This window comes from Heterocephalus glaber, unplaced genomic scaffold, assembly GCF_053883595.1.
Source record: "Heterocephalus glaber isolate CG9 unplaced genomic scaffold, H.glaber_assembly_v1.0 deba00001613, whole genome shotgun sequence".
Lineage (NCBI taxonomy): Eukaryota > Metazoa > Chordata > Mammalia > Rodentia > Bathyergidae > Heterocephalus > Heterocephalus glaber.
In genome coordinates, this window is record NW_028258384.1 from 22,505,634 (window position 1) to 22,524,239 (window position 18,606).

The 18,606-nt window shown below is 38.1% G+C and overlaps 1 pseudogene; it reads right to left on the reverse strand.

Annotated features, from left to right (window-relative positions):
• The window catches only part of LOC101723229 (integrator complex subunit 7 pseudogene), an 83,282-nt pseudogene extending 68,152 nt beyond the window's left edge, over positions 1-15,130 (reverse strand).
• Between the last annotated feature and the right edge of the window lie 3,476 nt (positions 15,131-18,606).

Consider the following 18,606-nt stretch of genomic DNA (forward strand, 5'->3'; position numbering starts at 1 on the left):
TACCCAGTACTGTAGTCTGGTGGTCTGGTGTCCTCTGTGTCTTTGTAGTGTGGAACCAGGTGGCTGTACAGAGAAGAGGGCAGAGGAGCAGGGCGGGGTGTGTGTCCAGTGGATTGGTTCTGATTCAGTGTGTTCAGCGTGACTCGCAACCTTGGTACAGCTCTGCTCTGATCTTTATAATTTCCTCTCTTGTATGGCTTTGGGTTTGTCCTGCTCTTCTTTTCCTAGAAGTTTGAGGTTCAGCATCAGGTTGTTTAATTCGGCTAGGTCTGTTTTCCTAATATGAGTATTCACTGCTATGAATTTCCCTCAGATAGCTTTCATTGTGTCCCATACATTCCAATATGTTGTATTGTCATTGTCATTTAATTGTAGGAACTGTCTGATTTCTTCTTTAGTTTCCTCTGTGACCCATTGGTTTTTCAGAAGTGTGTTGTGCAATTCAATGTGTTTATGAAATTCTTGTGCTTTCTTTTGCTATTGATCTCAAGTTTTGTCACTTTATGGTCTGATAATATACAGGGGATAGCTTCTATTCCTTTATACTTACTCAAAGATGTTCTATGAGCGAGTATATGGTCTATTTTGGAGAACGACCCATGTGCAGTTGAAAAGAATGTTTATTGTGATTTGATGGGGTGGAACACTCTGTAAACATCTGTTAAGTCCATTTGTTCAAGAGTTTCATTGAGTTCTAGTATTTTGTTGCTTATTTTTTGTCTAGTTGATCTGTCTAATTGTGACAGTGGGGTATAGAGATCCCCCACTACTATTGTATTAGCGCTTAATTGATTTTTCTTGTCTGTTAGTATTTGTTTTATATAATTGAGTGCACTAGTGTTTGATGCATAGATATTTATGATTGTCATCTCTTCGTCTTGGATTGTTCCCTTTACAAGGATGTAGTATCTTTCTTTGTCTCTCTTAATCAGTGTTGGTTTGAAATCCACTTGATATCCAAATAGGATAGCTAGTCCTGCTGTTTTTCGGGTTCCTGTCACATGGAGTATTGTTTTCCACCCTTTAAATTTCAGTCTATGAGCTTCTTTTTCAATTGTGTTTCTTGTATGCAGCATATTGTTGGATCTTGCTTCTTGACTCATTCTGCCAGTCTATTACTTTCGATTGGTGAGTTGAGACCATTAACGTTGATGGTTATAACTGATACATATTGCCTTATCATTGTCATGATTTTTTCTTTTTGTTGGATTCTCCTCCTTTGCTTTAATTTCTTGTCATGCCTGATGGATTCATCCTGCTGGGCTTCCTGGGGTTGTGATCCTCAATGTCTGTTCCTAGGATATTGTTTAAAATTTTTTGGAGTGCTGGTTTGGTATTCATGAAGTTCCTAAGGTGCTCTTTGTCATGAAAGTATCTTATTTCTCCATCCATTTTGAAAGATAGTTTTGCAGGGTACATCAATCTGGGTTGGAGGCTGTTTTCTTTTAGGGCTTGAAATACATCATTCCAAGCTCTTCTTGCCTTGAGTGTTTCCACTGAGAAGTCTGCTGTGATTCTGATGGCCTTTCCTTTGTATGTGATTTTTTTCTTTTTCTCTGACTGCTTGTAGAATTTTATTCTTCTGTTGAGTTTCTGGAATCTTAACAATTATATGCCTATGTGTAGATTTTTTTTCATCACAGCTACTTGGAGTCCTATATGCCTCACTTATCTGTATGTCAAGTTCTTTTCCCCTGCTTGGGAAGTTTTCTGCCATCACTTCTGTGAACAGATTTTTATGTCATCTGCACACTCTCCTGTTTCTTCATTGACTCTAATCAGTCTTATGTTATTTTCCTTTGCATTGTCTAGCAGCTGCTGCATTGATTTCTCATGGCATCTTACAATTTTAAAGCAATTTTTCTTTTCCTGGTCACTAATTGCAATCTTATCTTCTATATCTGAAATTCTGTCCTTACATTGGTTCACTCTGCTGCCTAGACTTTCAGTGGAGTTTTTAATCTCCTGGAAATCTGTTTGTTTCTGTTTTATGGATTCCATTTGTTTCCTATGTTGGGATTTCATCATGTTCCTCAGCTCTTCTATTTTTTTATGTGTGTTTGCTCTAGATTTATTAATCATGCCTTGCACTATGGGCACAATCTCTGCTGTTATCTGATAACTTATTTCAGATTTCATTTTTTCCAGATCCTCTTTTTTTGCCAGTTCTGGGAGTCCACGTTTTTGAATATGAGATTGTTCCATCTCATTTCCCTTTGGGGTTGCTTTATGTGAGCTGGACATCTGGTTTTGAGACTTGCATACCTGTCTTCTCATTTCAATGAGGGATGGTGCATTCTGCTGGTGCCCATGCAGCTTACCTCCTCTGTTCTGGGGGCAGTGGTATGGAGATTCAGAAGACACCTCCTTGGCACTGGGCTGAAGCCTGTCTTGCAAGTGCAAGATCCTGAGTTTGATCCCCAGTTCAAAAAAAAGCAAGCTTATTATGATTTGTTTAGTTTTATCTGTATATAACAGTTGAATATTTTTTATTGTACAGGAATACAGAATAAAGTAGAGATTGACTGTAGGGCACTAAAAAAGCTCATGCAAAGCCTTAGTGTTCTAAAATCAGTGACCTTGCTTGTCTACCTTGGCAATTTACCATGGTATATTATCTTAGGCAATAGTAGTTCAATCAGTTATCTGGCTTAGTTTTGGTCGTATTTTCACACCATGTGATAATGGCTGTGATTCTTGAATTTCCTTAAAATGAGTCTTGGAAAATTTGACACAAAAAAGGGCAGGAGAACACACAAAGCTCACTGTTTAGGAAAGATTCAGTTCAAACTGGGGGAAAAATGGACCTGCTTCTAATTACCCAAGTTATCTGTCTTATGAGACCTACTTGCCTTTGGAATAACAAATTAAACTGTATCCAACAGTAGCAAAATTTTTGATGTTACATTATGATTATGATGTCTTTAGGACATTGTTGACAAATACATTTTATCTTATGAACTGGCTTGAATGTTTTGCAGTGGGTTTTGGGGGCCTTTAGTTGAGGTTTCTGGTGCTGAATGAATAAGAATACAAAATCAATTAATGTACTGTTTCCCATTGCTGATTTAGGAGTTTTCAGGTTGTCATATGAGGGATTTTATCCTCACTGAAATCTATCCAATTCATAACTTTAACGTAAGTTTCATATCTTACAAACTCTGGCAGGTTCATCATCACAAAAATACAACTAGGTTGTATTTTCTGAAAAAGGTGTCTTGCCCAATTGACGTCATCATCAGGAAGCATAAGTTCCAATCTTATTCTCTACTATGCAGTTTCTTCTAAGTTCTAGTTTCCTAGAAAACCCAGAAGTGCTACAGTTACTAAATGAATATTGGTGTAAAGCTGTGTGTGTACATAAATGTGTGTATGTGTGATGATTTTTATCAACTTTTGGGTGGATTATGTTTTTAGTCTGAAGTATTCATTAGAACAATTGGAAATATAGATTGTATATAAATATATATAATCCTCTAACCAAACCTCACCCCAAATCTCAGAGGAGATCACAAAATTCAATCAAGCTTTAGTTGTATTAAATTACAGTGTCTCTGTTTACCTCAACCTACATAACTTGGATTAAATAGAATAAAACTGCCATCAGAAGCCAGTCATGGTGGCTCATGCTTGTAATCCCAGCACTCTGGGAGGCTGAGGTAGGAGGAGGATCACAAATTCGAACACAGCCTTGGAAGCTTAGTGATGTCATAGATCTTTTCTCAAAATAGATACAAAATAAAAAAGGGGCTAGGGATGTAGCTCAGTGGGAATGTTCTTCATTTAATCCTTAGTATGGCAAAAAGTGCCATAATGTAGAACATATGGTGCTATATTTATTTTGGACATTTCTCATAAATTATTTTCATTGCAAATTTAAAATATTGGGAAAATTTGCAATGAAGATGAATGACCTAGTAATCCTTTAGTGAATATGTTTTGTTCCTTAAGAAGAGCTGAGAGAAGCTGAGCTAAATATTTTCTCATATTTTTAAATTTCACTGATTTTAACACAAGTTCCTTTTGGCGAGGCAGTGGTCTTTCTCTGCAAGATATATCATATGTTTATTGCTTTGTTTGTTTTTTCTGATAGACATGTCTACACTGCAAGAAACCTAAGATCTTGGGTATTTGAAAATTAAAGAACAGCAGCAAAAAGCCAGATGCTGCAGTTATAAAAGTTGCAAAGGTATCATAAACACCAGGTGTGCCATATAAATGCACAGGTATTTACCCTGCCACACTATTATCACATGGTTCCAACATCTGTTCATTCCTGTCTGGGCTTCCCACAGACAGTATTTATTAAAATCAAATATGCACTAGCTCTCACTTATGTGCCTTGAGCAGGAAGTTCCACAGTGACCTTATTATGGAGTGTAAGTGAGCCGATAAAAATTGATTTTTATCTTTACAATTATCCTTACAAGCTAATATAATATCTTATGGCTTTGGTATGCCTTCTATTAATTACTCTGTTTTTTCTATTAGAGAGGGGCTACTACAGAACTTTTTCCCAAATTCCAAATAATTCGAGAATTAGAGAGTGTATATTCGAGACTATTATCTAAAGAAATACAATTGTCTTATTTTCTACTGGAGGACATATAAAAAAGTATAAATGAATATAACCAAGTGAATTTTATTTTACAGAATTATATAATTAAAGATTATCTTATAAAATGACATATTAGAAGCAAACAACATAGTATAGAAAAAATAAGAATGGTCTGGAAATTAAGAGCCTTAAACTCTGATTCTTAATCTATCTCTCCTTGCATCCTTTAGGCCCTAGTTTTCTCATCTGAGAAGTGAATAGATGGTAAAATATGTACTACATTTCTTTCCAGTTTTGATGATTTATGACTAATAATAAAAACTTTCAATGACAGATAATTTTTTTCTTTATCCCTTGATTTGATAAGTTCTTCTGCTTTTTCCTCATTTTCCTCTTAATGGAAAATAACCACATTGTATCTGAAATATCCCCACCAACAAGTGAGTACAGTTTATATTAATGAGTACTTTGCCAGGATTTTTTTTGTTCTTAATGCCTAAAAAGAAGAATGAGAAACAAATGAAATATGAGGTTAAGCGTTGGAAGAATAGGCTATTTGAATAAAAAATAAGAACCTCTATCTAGTTGTATAGTACATAAAAATAAATTCCAAATGGGTGACAGATTCTAAATGTAGGGAAAAACTCCATGCACATAAGTGAGAGAATCCTTGAAGTATTGCCCCAGCAGCCTAGAGTATTGTCTGTAGACAGTCTTCAGATGCTGGCCCCTTCATTGCCTCCTTCAAGCCATGGACTTCCCAGAACAGTCTATGTATAGGACTGATCAAATGCAGAAATACACAGCCATGGCTTTCTCATTCCAACTCAAGAAAATTTTGAAAGGGCATTCTAGCCCCAAAGCTGCCAGAAAAGTCAGCTGGGGTTGTTATTGGCCCATCATGGCAGCTCAACTTCTTCCTTTGATCATTTCTCTCTCTTTCATTCTGCAGATGCTGATGGTAAGAACACATGATCAAGCTGGGCATGGTGGTGCATACCTGTAATCTCAGCTACTGAGGACGTGGGGGCAGGAGGATCATATGTTTGAGATCAACCTGGGCAATTTAATAAGACTGTATCTCAAAATAAAATTAAAAGGGCTGGGGATGTACAAGTAGCTTAGAGATAGAATGTCCTGGGCTCAATCCGTAGCATCAGCAAAAACAAAAGAGTTCAAGAACACTTGGTTATAAACATTCAGAAGGCCAGCCTCTTCTCAGATTCTGCATATTGGACACCACAAGCTGCTAGAACATATTAGAACAGAATGAGAAATTTGTTCTTAGAACATAAAAGTCAGAAGCTATAAAGGAAGAAATGAAAAGATGTGACCAAATTAAAATTTAAAACTTCCTTTAATATTACAAATGACATCTTAATTAAAGTGAAAAGACAGGTATATTATATAAACTATGCAGTCAAAAAAATGGTGACATCTTGTCATTTGTGACATCATGGATGGAACTGGAAATCATATGTTAAATAAGATAAGCCAGGCATAGAAAGAAAAGTACCGAATGATCTCATTTATATGTGGAATATAAAAATGTGTTTATCATAGAAACTTAGAGGAATTTTCTAACTAGAGGTTGGAATGAGAAGCAGAAGAAAGGAATGGTTGATCAATTGGTACTAAATTGCTATAAGGTGGCACAAAGAAGTTCTATTGTGCTATTGCACAGTAAGGGGAATATAGATAGCATTTATGTACTGTATGTCTCAAAAAGGTAAGATTTTGAATGATCTCATCACAAAGAAATGATAAATATTTAATGTGATGGAAATGCTAATTACTCTGATTTGATCATTACACAATACACACATATAGCAAAGCAGTATATGTATCCCACTAATATATATAATTATTATATGTCAATCAAAATAACCTTTAAAAAAAGACAGGCATGCCCACTTTCAGTTTCGCATATGTCCTGGCTGTTTTGCTGTCACGTTTCCGTGCAATGACCATCTAAGGATCCAGACAGTTTCTATTCCAGCCTGGCTTAGCTGGATCTTAGAAGGCTGAAATCAAAACATTGGATGACCTACAATATCATCTAGAGGCTCAACTGGGGAAGAATCCACTTATAAGCTCATCACTAAGATCATCATTGAGGTGGTTACCATTGAGGAAGCTCCCCCACCACCATCCCAAGCTCCTAGGGCAGAGAAGCTGAGCCAGTTCCAGTACCCAGAAGGAAGCTCCCCCACTGCCATCCCAAGCTCCTAGGGCAGAGAAGGTGAGCCATGTGGGCGCCAGAAGCACCCCCCCCCACCGTGGAAATGAGAAGACATGTAAACAAGTCTCAAAAACAGACTTCTGGATCACCTACAGCAACCCCAAAGGGAAATGAAATGGAACAATCTGATACTCAACCACCTGGACTCTCTGAACTGGCAACAAAAGAGGATCTGGGAAAAATGAAATCAGAAATAATTACTCAGATAACAGCAAAGATTTTGCTCATGGTACAAGACATGATTAATAAATCTAGAGAGGACACAGATAAAAAAGTAGAGGATCTGAGGAACATGATGGAATCCCAACATAGGAAACAAATGGAATCCATAAAAGAGATGTAAACAGATTTCCAAGAGATTAAAAACTCTATCGAAAGTCTGTGCAGCAGAATGAACCAATGTGAGGATAGAATTTCAGATACAGAAGAAAAGATTGCAATTAGTGACCAGGAAAAGAAAAATTGCTTTAAAATTGTAAGGGAACACAAGAAATCAATCCAGCAGCTGCCAGACGATGCAAAGAAGAATAACATAAGACTGATTGGAGTCAATGAAGAAAGAGGAGAGAGTGCAGATGACATAAAAAAAAACTCTTCACAGAAGTGATGGCAGAAAACTTCCCAAGCAGGGGAAAAGAACTTGACATACAGAGAAGTGAGGCATATAGGACTCCAAATAGCCTTGATCAAAAAAAATCTACACATAGGCATATAATAGTTAGGATTCCAGAAATCCAACAGAAGAACAAAATTCTACAAGCAGTGAGAGAAAAGAAACAAATCACATACAAAGGAAAGCCCATCAGAATCACAGCAGACTTCTCAATGCAAACCCTCAAGGCAAGAAGAGCTTGGAGGGATGTATTTCAAGCCCTAAAGGAAAACAGCCTCCAACCCAGATTGATGGACCCTGAAAAACTATCTTTCAAAATTGATGGAGAAATAAGATGCTTTCATGATAAAGAGCACCTCAGGAACTTCATGAATATCAAACTGGCACTCCAAAAAATTTTAGACAATACCCTAGGAAAAGACAATGAGGATCGCAACCCCAGGAAACCCAGCAGAATGAATCCATTGGGCATGACAAATTAAACGCAAAGGGGGAGAATCCAAAAAAAGAAAAAGTCATGACAAGGCTTTTAAAACTTTGAACTTCGTCTCCCTAATGAGTGTGTAATTCAATCTTGTTATTGTACTGATTAGCATTTTTCTGATTCTAGAGTTGAACACCTTTCCTTGTGCTATACTGGCTATTTGTCATCTTCTTATGTCTACTTTTTAATTGGGTTGTCTATTAATGAGCTGTAAAAGTTCTTTATATATTCTGGTCATAGGTTATATGCATTGTAAATATGGTCTGTTTAAGGACTACTTTTCATTTTAATGATGTCATTTAAAGTTCTAAATATTGATGGAATCTCATTTATCAATTCTTTTCTTTTATATATAATGTCTTTTGTATCCTAGGTAGTTCTTGCCTACCCTGAATTCATAAACATTTTCCCTTATAATTTCTTCTTAAAGTTTTATACTTTTAGGCTTTCATATTTAGGTTCATAGATTGCTTCAAGTTATTTTCATGTATGGAAAAAAAGGGTTGAAGTTAATTTTTTATATACGGATACCAGGTGTTCTAGTGCCGCTTGCTGAAAACACTATCTCTTCCTCGGTTCTTGAATTGAGTTTATATTCTATAAATGCTAGTGTTAAGTAATCTTTCAAAACTCAGTGGACCATATACGTGTGGTTCTATTTCTAGATTCTCTGTTCTATTCCAATGATCTATATGTCTTTCCATATACCAACACTTCCTTGATTATTGTAGCTATAGAAGAAGTCTTAAAATTAGGTACTAAATGTCTTCCAATACTGTTTTTGTTTTTGTTTTTGTTTTTAACTTTTCTAGGTCCTTTGTACTCCTACATAACTTTTAAATTTCAATATCCAATTCTTCATTTATAGCAAGTATACACACACCTGAATTTTTATATATACCTTGTGTTTTCTAATCCTGCTAAATTCAAGTACAAGTTCTAGGGGTGCCTAGAGATTTCTTAGTATTTTCTCTGTAGATGATCATTTCATCTACATACAAAGATTTTGCTTCTAACTTGCCATTCCTATCCTAATTGTGTCATTTTATTGCCAGACTATTTTGGTGGGGCCTAGCTTTCAAAGTTTAATGGACAGATAAAGAGTAAGCATATCTGCCCTTGTTCCCCACCTTAAGGAGAAAGCATTGTATTTTCTCCATTCATATAAGGCATTCTCACTGGAAGTATGGAGTACATGTCTTTAATCTGTTGAGAAGGTTATGTTCTACTTCTAGTCTCCTGATAGCTTTTACCATGAACAGCTGTAGAATTTGGTCCAATACTTTTTCTCCAACTAGTGACAGGATCATATGGCTTTTTCCTTTCCTCTGTTAAAATGATGACTTTTGGGGGTGGATCTTCCAATGCTGAACCAATACTGCCATTCCTATAACAAAACCACTTTCTACATCCTGCCAGATCTGACTTCTAATAGTTTGTTTTGTTAAACAAATTTCTATCTATGTTCATACTTTTTTCTTCTATTATCTTTATCCAGTTTTATGATTAGCACAATGTTGAGTTCCTAAAATGAGGGGAGAAGTGTTCCTTCTTTTTTCTGCTTTAATTGTTTGATATAATTTATCATTTAAAATGTATATGAGCCTGCTGTTGTCATATAGGTAGGTTTTCAAGCTAGGAATATACTTTCTTTAATAGGTGATATTCAAATTTTATATTTCCTCCAGAGTTAGCTTCATTAATTTGTCTTCCAAGGTACTTCTTAGAAGTTGTCAAATTTATTTCAAAAAAGATTTTTGTAATATGCTTTCTATAGCCTTTTAAATTCTATAAAATCTGTGGTAATGTCTCCTAGATCTTGATATTGTAATTTTAAAAATGTGTAAGTGATATTGTGTAACAGGAAGTAAAGGTGTAAAGGAGCAGGGGAAGTAGAAGGGGTAGGGGAAAGGCAAAAAGGCAAAAGAAAAAATTTGAGAAAAGAAAAAAAATGGAAACAAAGTCTTTGCAAATAGGGAAGGGTGGAGGGGGTGAAGGGAGAGCAAGGGAAGGGGAAAAAAAATTAAGAACCAAGATACTCATGTAATGGTGCAAGATCCCAATGATGAATGTAACTGTATTTTATACCAAAAATGTACCAATAAACTTAATGGGGAAAAAAAAGACAGGCATTTTTTTTGCTTAAATTCTTTTATTGGTACATTTTAGGTATACAATACAGTTACATTTGCCATTGCATGCTTGCACCTGTACATGATGTATCTTGGTTCTTATTTTTTCCCCATTCCCTGTCCTCCCTTTACCCCCTCCACCCTTCCCTATTTACAAAGAGTTTGTTTCCATTTTTTCCTTTTCTCATAATTTTTCCTTTCCCCTTCCCCTCCCACTTCCCCTACCCCTTTGGAACTTTTCTTCCTATTTCATATTATCAATTATTCATTTTAATCATTTTAATCCTTGTTTACACTTTCAGTTTCTCACACCAGAGAAACTATTAGGTATTTACAGGTGTGTCCTGTTTATTTCACTTAAAACTATGGCCTCAATATGCATCCTTTTGTCTATAAATGTCTCTAGTTTCTCATTCTTTATGGCTGAGTAGTACTCCATTTTATAAAAAAAACCCCACATCTTCTTTATCCAGTTTCCAGTTGATGGGCACTTGGGCTGCTTCCAAGTTTTAGCTATTACAAACTGTGCTGCTATGAACATGGGTGCACATATATCGCTGTGGTATGATTCTTTTAATTCTTTTGGGAAGATATCCAGCAGGGGAATAGCTGGGTCAAATGGGACCTGTAGTCCTAGTTCTTTGAAGTGTCTCCATACTGATTTCCACAGTGGTTGCACCAGTCTGCACTCCCACCAATGACAGGCATTTTGAAGAAAATATTTTTAAAATGTAATAGAGAAAGAGTCCATATAAATAATTGCTAAGGAACACCCACAAAACAGTAAGTAAAAGACATGCCCCCAAAGACTAAAACATATTAACATGGATTTCAAGAAAAAGATCTTGCCATAAAATAGGAAAAGGTGCTTTCAGCCTTACTTGAAATCAAACAAAACTTACATAAAATTAAAGAAAACTTATTTAAAATTCAAGAAATGCAAAAATAAAAATATGCTAATTTGTAAAATGAAAAAAGACTGAAAATATGCCCAAAGAGCAAGAAGATGGTGGAAATGGCACTCACTTTATTTGTGGAAATGTAAATATTTTTTGGTAGGGCACTAAGGATGTAATATCTCAACATTGTAGATATGCATACCTTTTGATACAGTATTTCTCCTTTTAGGAATATATAGTGCAGAAATATTAATACTTAAACAAAAATGTAGACATGGAAGTATTGTTTTTGATAGAAAGGAACTTGAAAAAAATCCAAAAAAGGGGGTATATGTTTAAAAATATTATACCTCTGTACTCTGAAATACTATGTAGATGCTAAAAGAGTGAGGTTGATCCATACATTTTGGCATGGAAAGATATTTGTGTTGCAGTATATTGCTAAAAGAAAGAGAAGCTGGGCCAGGGATTTAGCTCAGTGGTGCCATCGCCTGCCTTGAAAGTGCAAGGTCCCGAATTCAATCTCAGGTACAAAAAAACAAAAAAAGAAAAAAACAAAAAAAGAAAAATGCATAATAGAGCTGCTGGGCATGGTGGTACATGCTTATAATTCTGGGAGGTTGAAGCAGTAGGATCACAAATTGGAGATCAGCCTAGGAAATTTAGTGACTTAGTGAGTCCCTGGCTCAAAATGAAAAAAAAAAGGCTGGAGATGTAGCTCAGTGAGAAAGCACTGGGTTTAATCCAAAGGACCACACACACATACACACACACGCCCAAAGAAAGAAAAAAGAAAAATGTTACACACACGTTATAAATATATAGCAAATGTTCTCAGAAGAGATATGCACCAGTACCCTATAGTATGTTCTATAGAATTCTGTATTTCTGAAAATGATTTATTCTACATTATCTAATTGTACTCCATCCTGATACTCTTTCACATAAATGTCTTGAAAACTGAGTAAGTGTAGTGAGCTATTGAATCTCATAGAAAATAATTCATATTCTATTTTTTAGATACATATTCACAAGATTCATTTTACTCCCCCTCAAAGTCTATAGTCATCTAAGAGTGAATGAAATATGTAAAAGATGGGAATGAGCTTTGAAAAGTGATAAGTAAAGTTTTCAAATATGAAAACATCTCTGAAGTCATTTCTTCAGAGAATAGAGTAGAAATTTGGAAATATTAGTGGTGAACTTGGGCTGTGCAAACAACTATGTGCTGTGTAAACCAGTTTAAAAGAAATGTGTTGGGAAGTGAGGCTTACACCTTCATCCTTTGCTCTCTGGTGCTGAGTCTCAATTTCTTCATTCTCCAGTAAAATCCCCTGCTCCTTTGAAGTTCTTGCCCTTTAGCTGTACCACAAACAGTTCCTTTATTGTGTACTTTCTGCCCACTGTCTCAAGTTCCCTAGGTGAAAACTTTGCATTCTATTCTTCCTAAATTCTGTTTTCATCTGGGGACATCAGGGTTTGTTTGAGTAATCCTTCAAACTTCAGCTCAAGGTTTCCAAATTAATGTGTGCATTTGAAATACCAGTAAAATTTTTAAAAAGTGCATATGCCTGAGTTTGACCTACTACATCAGAATCTCTGAGAGTAGTTGCCCTAATTTCTGTAACTTCCAAAATTCAACAGAGATGATTCTGGTACAATCGAAACTGTGAGTTGCATATAGTTTTCTACTTTGCCTGCCTCTACCTCTACTCTTAAAGTTCACCTTCCATGGCTTTATGGTATACATTTTAATTACCTGGAATCTCACCACGTGTGAAATCTTCAACTAGACCAGTGCATTCGGTGGATATAATTTCCAAGTTTTCCAACTCATCCTTTCTCAGGTCTACTACAGCAAAGACAGCTCCAATTTCTTTCAGTCTTTTTGCTCTTTACTGGCCTCACAAAGGTCATATAACCTTTCCCTTCTGTTACCAGTCTAGAAAAACTTCAACCTTCAGGTATACAAAACTGTCTTTTCTGAGTCTGAATCATTCTCCAGCTTGCAGCTGAGTAACCTTTTCAAATGCAAATTTCAGGGCCTGACACTCCCACCCCCCACCACCAAATTACCTTGCATAATCCTTTAACTGGTTTCCCAGGGCTTTTAGTCTGCAACACATCATTCAAGTTAGCTATATCTGGTGCCCTGTGTACATTTCTGACCTTAATGTCTGTCTGCCTCTCTGTTGTAAATCTATGCTGTGTCCACACTGATAGACTTGTACTTTTACCCACACTCAATATGATACTTCTATTTATGAATGTGTTCTTACTACCTGGAATGCCCTCAGCTCCCTTTACAAGTCTAGCTCCTCGTCATCCCTTAAAGACTTGTCTCAAGAGGCACCTCTTTCCTGATAAAGTCTCAAAGGTGACCCAGGTTTCAAAAGTCAAATTCTCTATGTACTTTATAATAAATTTGGTACTTAGGCCCTGAGTGATATTAAAATATTGAGCAATCAGATACCAGTGAATGCTGGTTGTATATCAACCCTGCTAAGACTATAAAATATATAACTTGATATTTGAAAAGACTGTCTCCTTTCCTTTTTCCTTTTCTCCTCATTTACTCCACTTATCAGACAATTTCTAGACAACTGAGCTGGGGGAGAATGAGTAGCTGAAACCCTCACTTTGCACCAATAAATATGTCAATAGAATTCTCAAGATTGAACTTTTTCTGTCCTCACTCATCATTGCTAGCAGGTTTTCTCAGACCATTTCCATATTCTTGCCTGCTCCATTCTGATGATCAGTGTCCTACATACAAAGATAGGCCCTGGTATAGTAATAATTTATTTTTAAGAATGGTGACTGATTACAATTTCTCAGGGATACACATATATAAATCAAAACACAAGGTCAATATATTATCCAATGATTAAAAAGAGATTTGTAAGACTGAAATACAAATCTCAAGTTAGGTATGTGTTTCCTTTTCTCCTTTTTTTTTTGATATACTATAACTGTTTTCTGAATATGTCCTTCATACCTATGGAGAATGTTATATTTATCTGTCTATTCATGGTGTCTAAGATATTACTAGATTATGTAATAGTTGCTTGATAAATATTTGTTGACTGAATAAAAGGATGGATAGATCATTTTTTAATAGAGATGAGCAATTATTATTTGGTGGAGGAAAATAGAAACAAAGGCGAGTGTTATACTAAAAACACTACAACAGTTGGAGGAATAACTCTTTAGCAGTGTTATCTCAAGTGTCCCAATGAGGAATTTGTTCTTTTGTACTGTTTAAACTCACTTGTGTGATGTCTAGCATGTAGTTCCAAACTGTTTGCATGCTGTTCAAAGAATTGTTCTGCATAAAGATTGGTTTATGTGTCCATATTTTTTAAAATTCAATTTAAAGTAACAGCTGAATTAGTCAGTGAGATTGAAAGTTCTTTTCAATGTTCAGTATAGGTGAAGGGGAAGTACCCTCTATTCATTTGTATGTTTAAAGCAGGAAGCCAGAAGGATATTCTATGCATGTCTTGTAAAGAATAAACTGAATATTAATATTTTCCCAGTTATCATCGTTTTCTTTTTTTGGTACCAGGGATCAAACTCAGGACCTCATGCTTGAGGGGTAGGCACCTGAACCACTGAGCTAAATCCTCGCCCAATCATTATTTTCTCCTTGCTCGTTTTCTGTATTGCAGAGTTTGTGGCTATTTCTTGATGGTTTTCAGGCTCCAGTTCATTAAGATTACAGCACTGGGTTCCTCTTTTGAGAATTTCACTACTATCTTTCACTAGCAGGCACATAGCAAGGTGAATATGCTCCTAAACCATTGTTATGCTTACTTGAAAATCATGACTGAATTATCTCTGTTCTGTCTCTCTTCTCAAATAAATAAATTAATCCCTAAATCTCTTCTGGAGCAAAACCAAAGTCAGTCTTCGTAACAACTTCTCTAAATTAAAATACAGAGGTTTCCCCTGCTATTATTTTAAGCAGAGTAAAAATTCTGAATTTAAAATATCAGAAAAATATTACATAGGCTGTTTGCGCTCCGGCTCGCGATGGGGAAGAAGTCGCGGTCCGCCGGGGCCTCGAAGCAGCACACCGGGCCGGGACCCCGACCCCGACCCTGACCCTGAGCCTGATGCCATGGCGGCTGCCCCCAGACAGCCCGCCCTGGAGGCGGCGGCGGCGGCGGCGGAGGGGCAACGATGGCTCCCGCGATCATGGCCGCCGCGGGCCCCGACGACTCCACTTCGGAAGATGAGCAGGAAATGGTGGTGGAGGTGCTCAGAGTTCAGAATCCTCCAAAACCAGTCATGACCGCCAGACCCATGCCCTTGAAGGCAACGGACAAGGTGAGTGCAAAAAGAAAGAGCTATTCCGTCGAGTACAAGAAGGGCATCGTGGAGGCCTCGCGGGGCAAGAATCTTACAGGTTTCTGCAAAGAGAAGGTGGATCTCTGGATGGTCCGGAAGTGGCTCTCGGAGTACTCGCACCTCAGTCAGCAGGTGGACGAGGGGAACGCCAAGAAGCCCAAGTGCGGGTCGGGCCGGCAGGCGCTGGTCCCTGAGCTGGAAGACCTCGTCTGAGAGTGGATCACTGGCAGGGGAGCCAGGCCCCTGGTCGTGCGCAGGGCTGACATTCAGGCCTTTGCCCTGGCGCTGGTGCCACAGTTAGAAATATCCCCAGATGAGTTCAAAGTGTCCCAGCACTGGCTGGATGGCTTCCTTCAGAGGTACCATTTGATCTGTCTGTAAGATCTACCGCACTGTTCAAGCTGGAAGATGCTGGAGTTACTAAATGTGTGCTTGTGTTTGAGGCCTTGTGGCTGGCCCGCACTTTCCTGAACACCAGCTCTCCAGCCTATTCCTGGGGGTGAAGCTGCAGTGTTCTTGGCCAAGGATCTCAGAGGACTGGGTCTGAGGGGTGCACTGGTGAGGGAAGCACACACCTTTCCTGCCTTCTGGCCGTTTGTGTGGACGGTAAGAAAGGCCCTCCGCTAATCACTAAGGGCACGAAAGACAGCACTGAATGCGTCTCCGGCATTTCTGTTCTTGACAGCAAAGGGGCCTGCTGCGCCAGACAGTAACAAGGAAGTGGGTCGATTGAATGCCACCCCTTTTGGCCAGGTGGCCAGAGAGGCCTGCGAGTCTGGGTCTCAGCCAGCGCTCATCGCGTAAGGACAGAAGAACTTGCTTGCAGCGAAAAGAACGGGTCAGAGTGATGCCCGCAGGAATGACCGCCCGTTTCCAGACTCAATATTGCAGTGGACAGCCACGCAAGGACCATTTGAACGTGGGAGCCGATGACTATGTTGAAAATAGAATGGAGAGGGCTGGGGATTTAACTCAGTGGTTTCGCCCCCTGCTGCGCAAGCGCAATGGACCCGAGTTCGATGCCCGGTACCCAAAAAAAAAAAAGAAAAAGAAAAAAGAAAATAGAATGGAGAGAAATCATGTAAACGTGAGGCCTGGCCTACAGGATATGGTGACGTGGGCGAAAGATTCATGGTGTAAAACCACTGACAGCTGTGTTGCTGGATCCCTATGAGCAGGCTGCATGGGCAAGAAGCCAATTAAGGAGAGCTCTATGGTGACACAGGAGAGACAGGACAAAGATTCTACTGGAAATGGAGTCGAAAAAGTTCAGGCTGGAATTTGGGGTTTGGAGTGATGATCCAGAAGATGACAGGACTGTAATTAATTAAATGTAGATTTCCGTGCATGAATAAAAGTAGGTTGTTGTACATGACAAAAATAAAACATCCCATGAAAATTTTGGGGGAAAATACAGTATGTAGCCCGCCCAGGCTGGCTTCAAACTTGGGATTCTCCTGCCTCAGCCTCAGGAATACTGGGATTACAGGTGTGGACCATCACTCCCAGCTCCTAGTGTTACTCTGTGACGACTTTCTGGTTGTCCTACTGACTAGGTGTTCTTAGGGGATACCGGTGACGGCTTCCTTCTTGTTTTGTTTTGTAACGGTCTGACTCGGTGCCTGGCTTACATTTGTGGAGCAGAAAGTTGCCTGTGTAAATGTAAGCACAGAGGAGTATTTGCAGCAGTGGCTTTAGTTAAACCTGTGGTAGATCATCATTCTAGCATTCACTGTAGGACTTCAGTGCAGTTATTAACTGGCTGACCCTCATTTGTCTGTCAAATAGATTTTCTAGCCCTGAGTTATTTTGAGGATTAGATAGAATGTGCATGCTGAGCTAGTGCTCTACCACCAAACTACACCACCAGCCCCATTGCAGTTAGCTTGAAAGATCCAAATGTTACCATATCATGGATTACGAAAGCTAAAACTTGCTAGGCATGACTGATTTTCACAGCGCTCTGTGAGGCTGAGGCAGGAGGATCACAAGTTCAAGCCCAGCCCGGGCAATTTAACAAAACCCCATCTCAAAACTTTAACAGGGCCAGGAGTGGGCTCAAGCCTCGTTACTGCTGAGAAGAAAAGGTTAACCCTTGGCTGTGACGTTTCAGAACTACATAACACCACTTTGTGTTTGCAAACTGCTGTACAGATACTGCTTGATTTGAGTCTTCCCTAAGAATCGGGACGGTGAACAGAAGGCCCACGTGCCTGGGGGGAGAGACCAGGGGCCGCTGCGACAGTGTATTGCTTTTACTCGGTTCCTACCCACTAGTTGGTGTAATGCAGAAGGAAGTGTTTGCCAAATGGAAACCACTGAGAAATGACTCTCCCTTATTTGCATGGATTTGTGTAACCAGTATTAAAGTGGATGTAAAATTTAAAAAAAAAGAAAAATATTATATAGTATAGACTCAGCCATGAACTAAAACTCTTTCATATTTCCCCTTAGATATCTTTTCATATGCAGGGTACATCTCTATTGATCAGTTATCTTTTATTACATAGTGTCCTGGGAGAAGCCAAGCAATCTGGAGCACCACAAAGTTCAAAGAAATTGAACTTGTGGATTAAACTTGCAAAAATGCTGCATTGATGAGGATTGTATGTCTTTCTTGGCTTCTGATAAATCTCAATTTGCAAATTAAAACAGAAACTTTAAGGTCTTTCTGATATCAGCTTGAATTCAAAATGGGTTACAGTCTCCAGATTTCCTTTATCCAATTCACTGTGTTACTGCTCAAAGTTGCCAGAACATGTTTTTCATTCTGTGTCAATTGAGGTCTTAATCCTCTTCAAATTGGTTAAGTAAGTCAGTGTGGGCTGTAGTGTCATGGGAAGGAGTATCATGGACTTGGAACTAAACAGATTTAGGGGGAATTAGTTAAGCTCTCCTGAGTGAACAGAGGTGCTGACTCTAACTGGTCACTCCTTTGGCAAGACTGGTAGAGGATGAAAAGCAAAATGTCTCTAAACTCAATCTAGATTTATTTGTGCAAGTTAATTCAGCATTCGTTCATGTGCCTGCCCATATCCATTATTAGAGACAAAGAAGAATTTTCAATGTGTGAATTTTCCTCCAGAATCATATTGAGAGAGATAAATAGATGAATAAAGATTTGCATTTACAAAATGACAAAAGAGGAAAGGAGAAATGGGAATAAAAGATATGCTTGCATATATGTTCCTCTCTTGCTTTCAATATTTTGTCAATAAATGTGTTTGGATCTCGCACTCACTGGTTTATATTGAACGAAGAAGATATAGTGGTTCCTGCATTAGAAAGAAAGCAAATCAATGTGAATGGAGCTAGAGTTATGTGG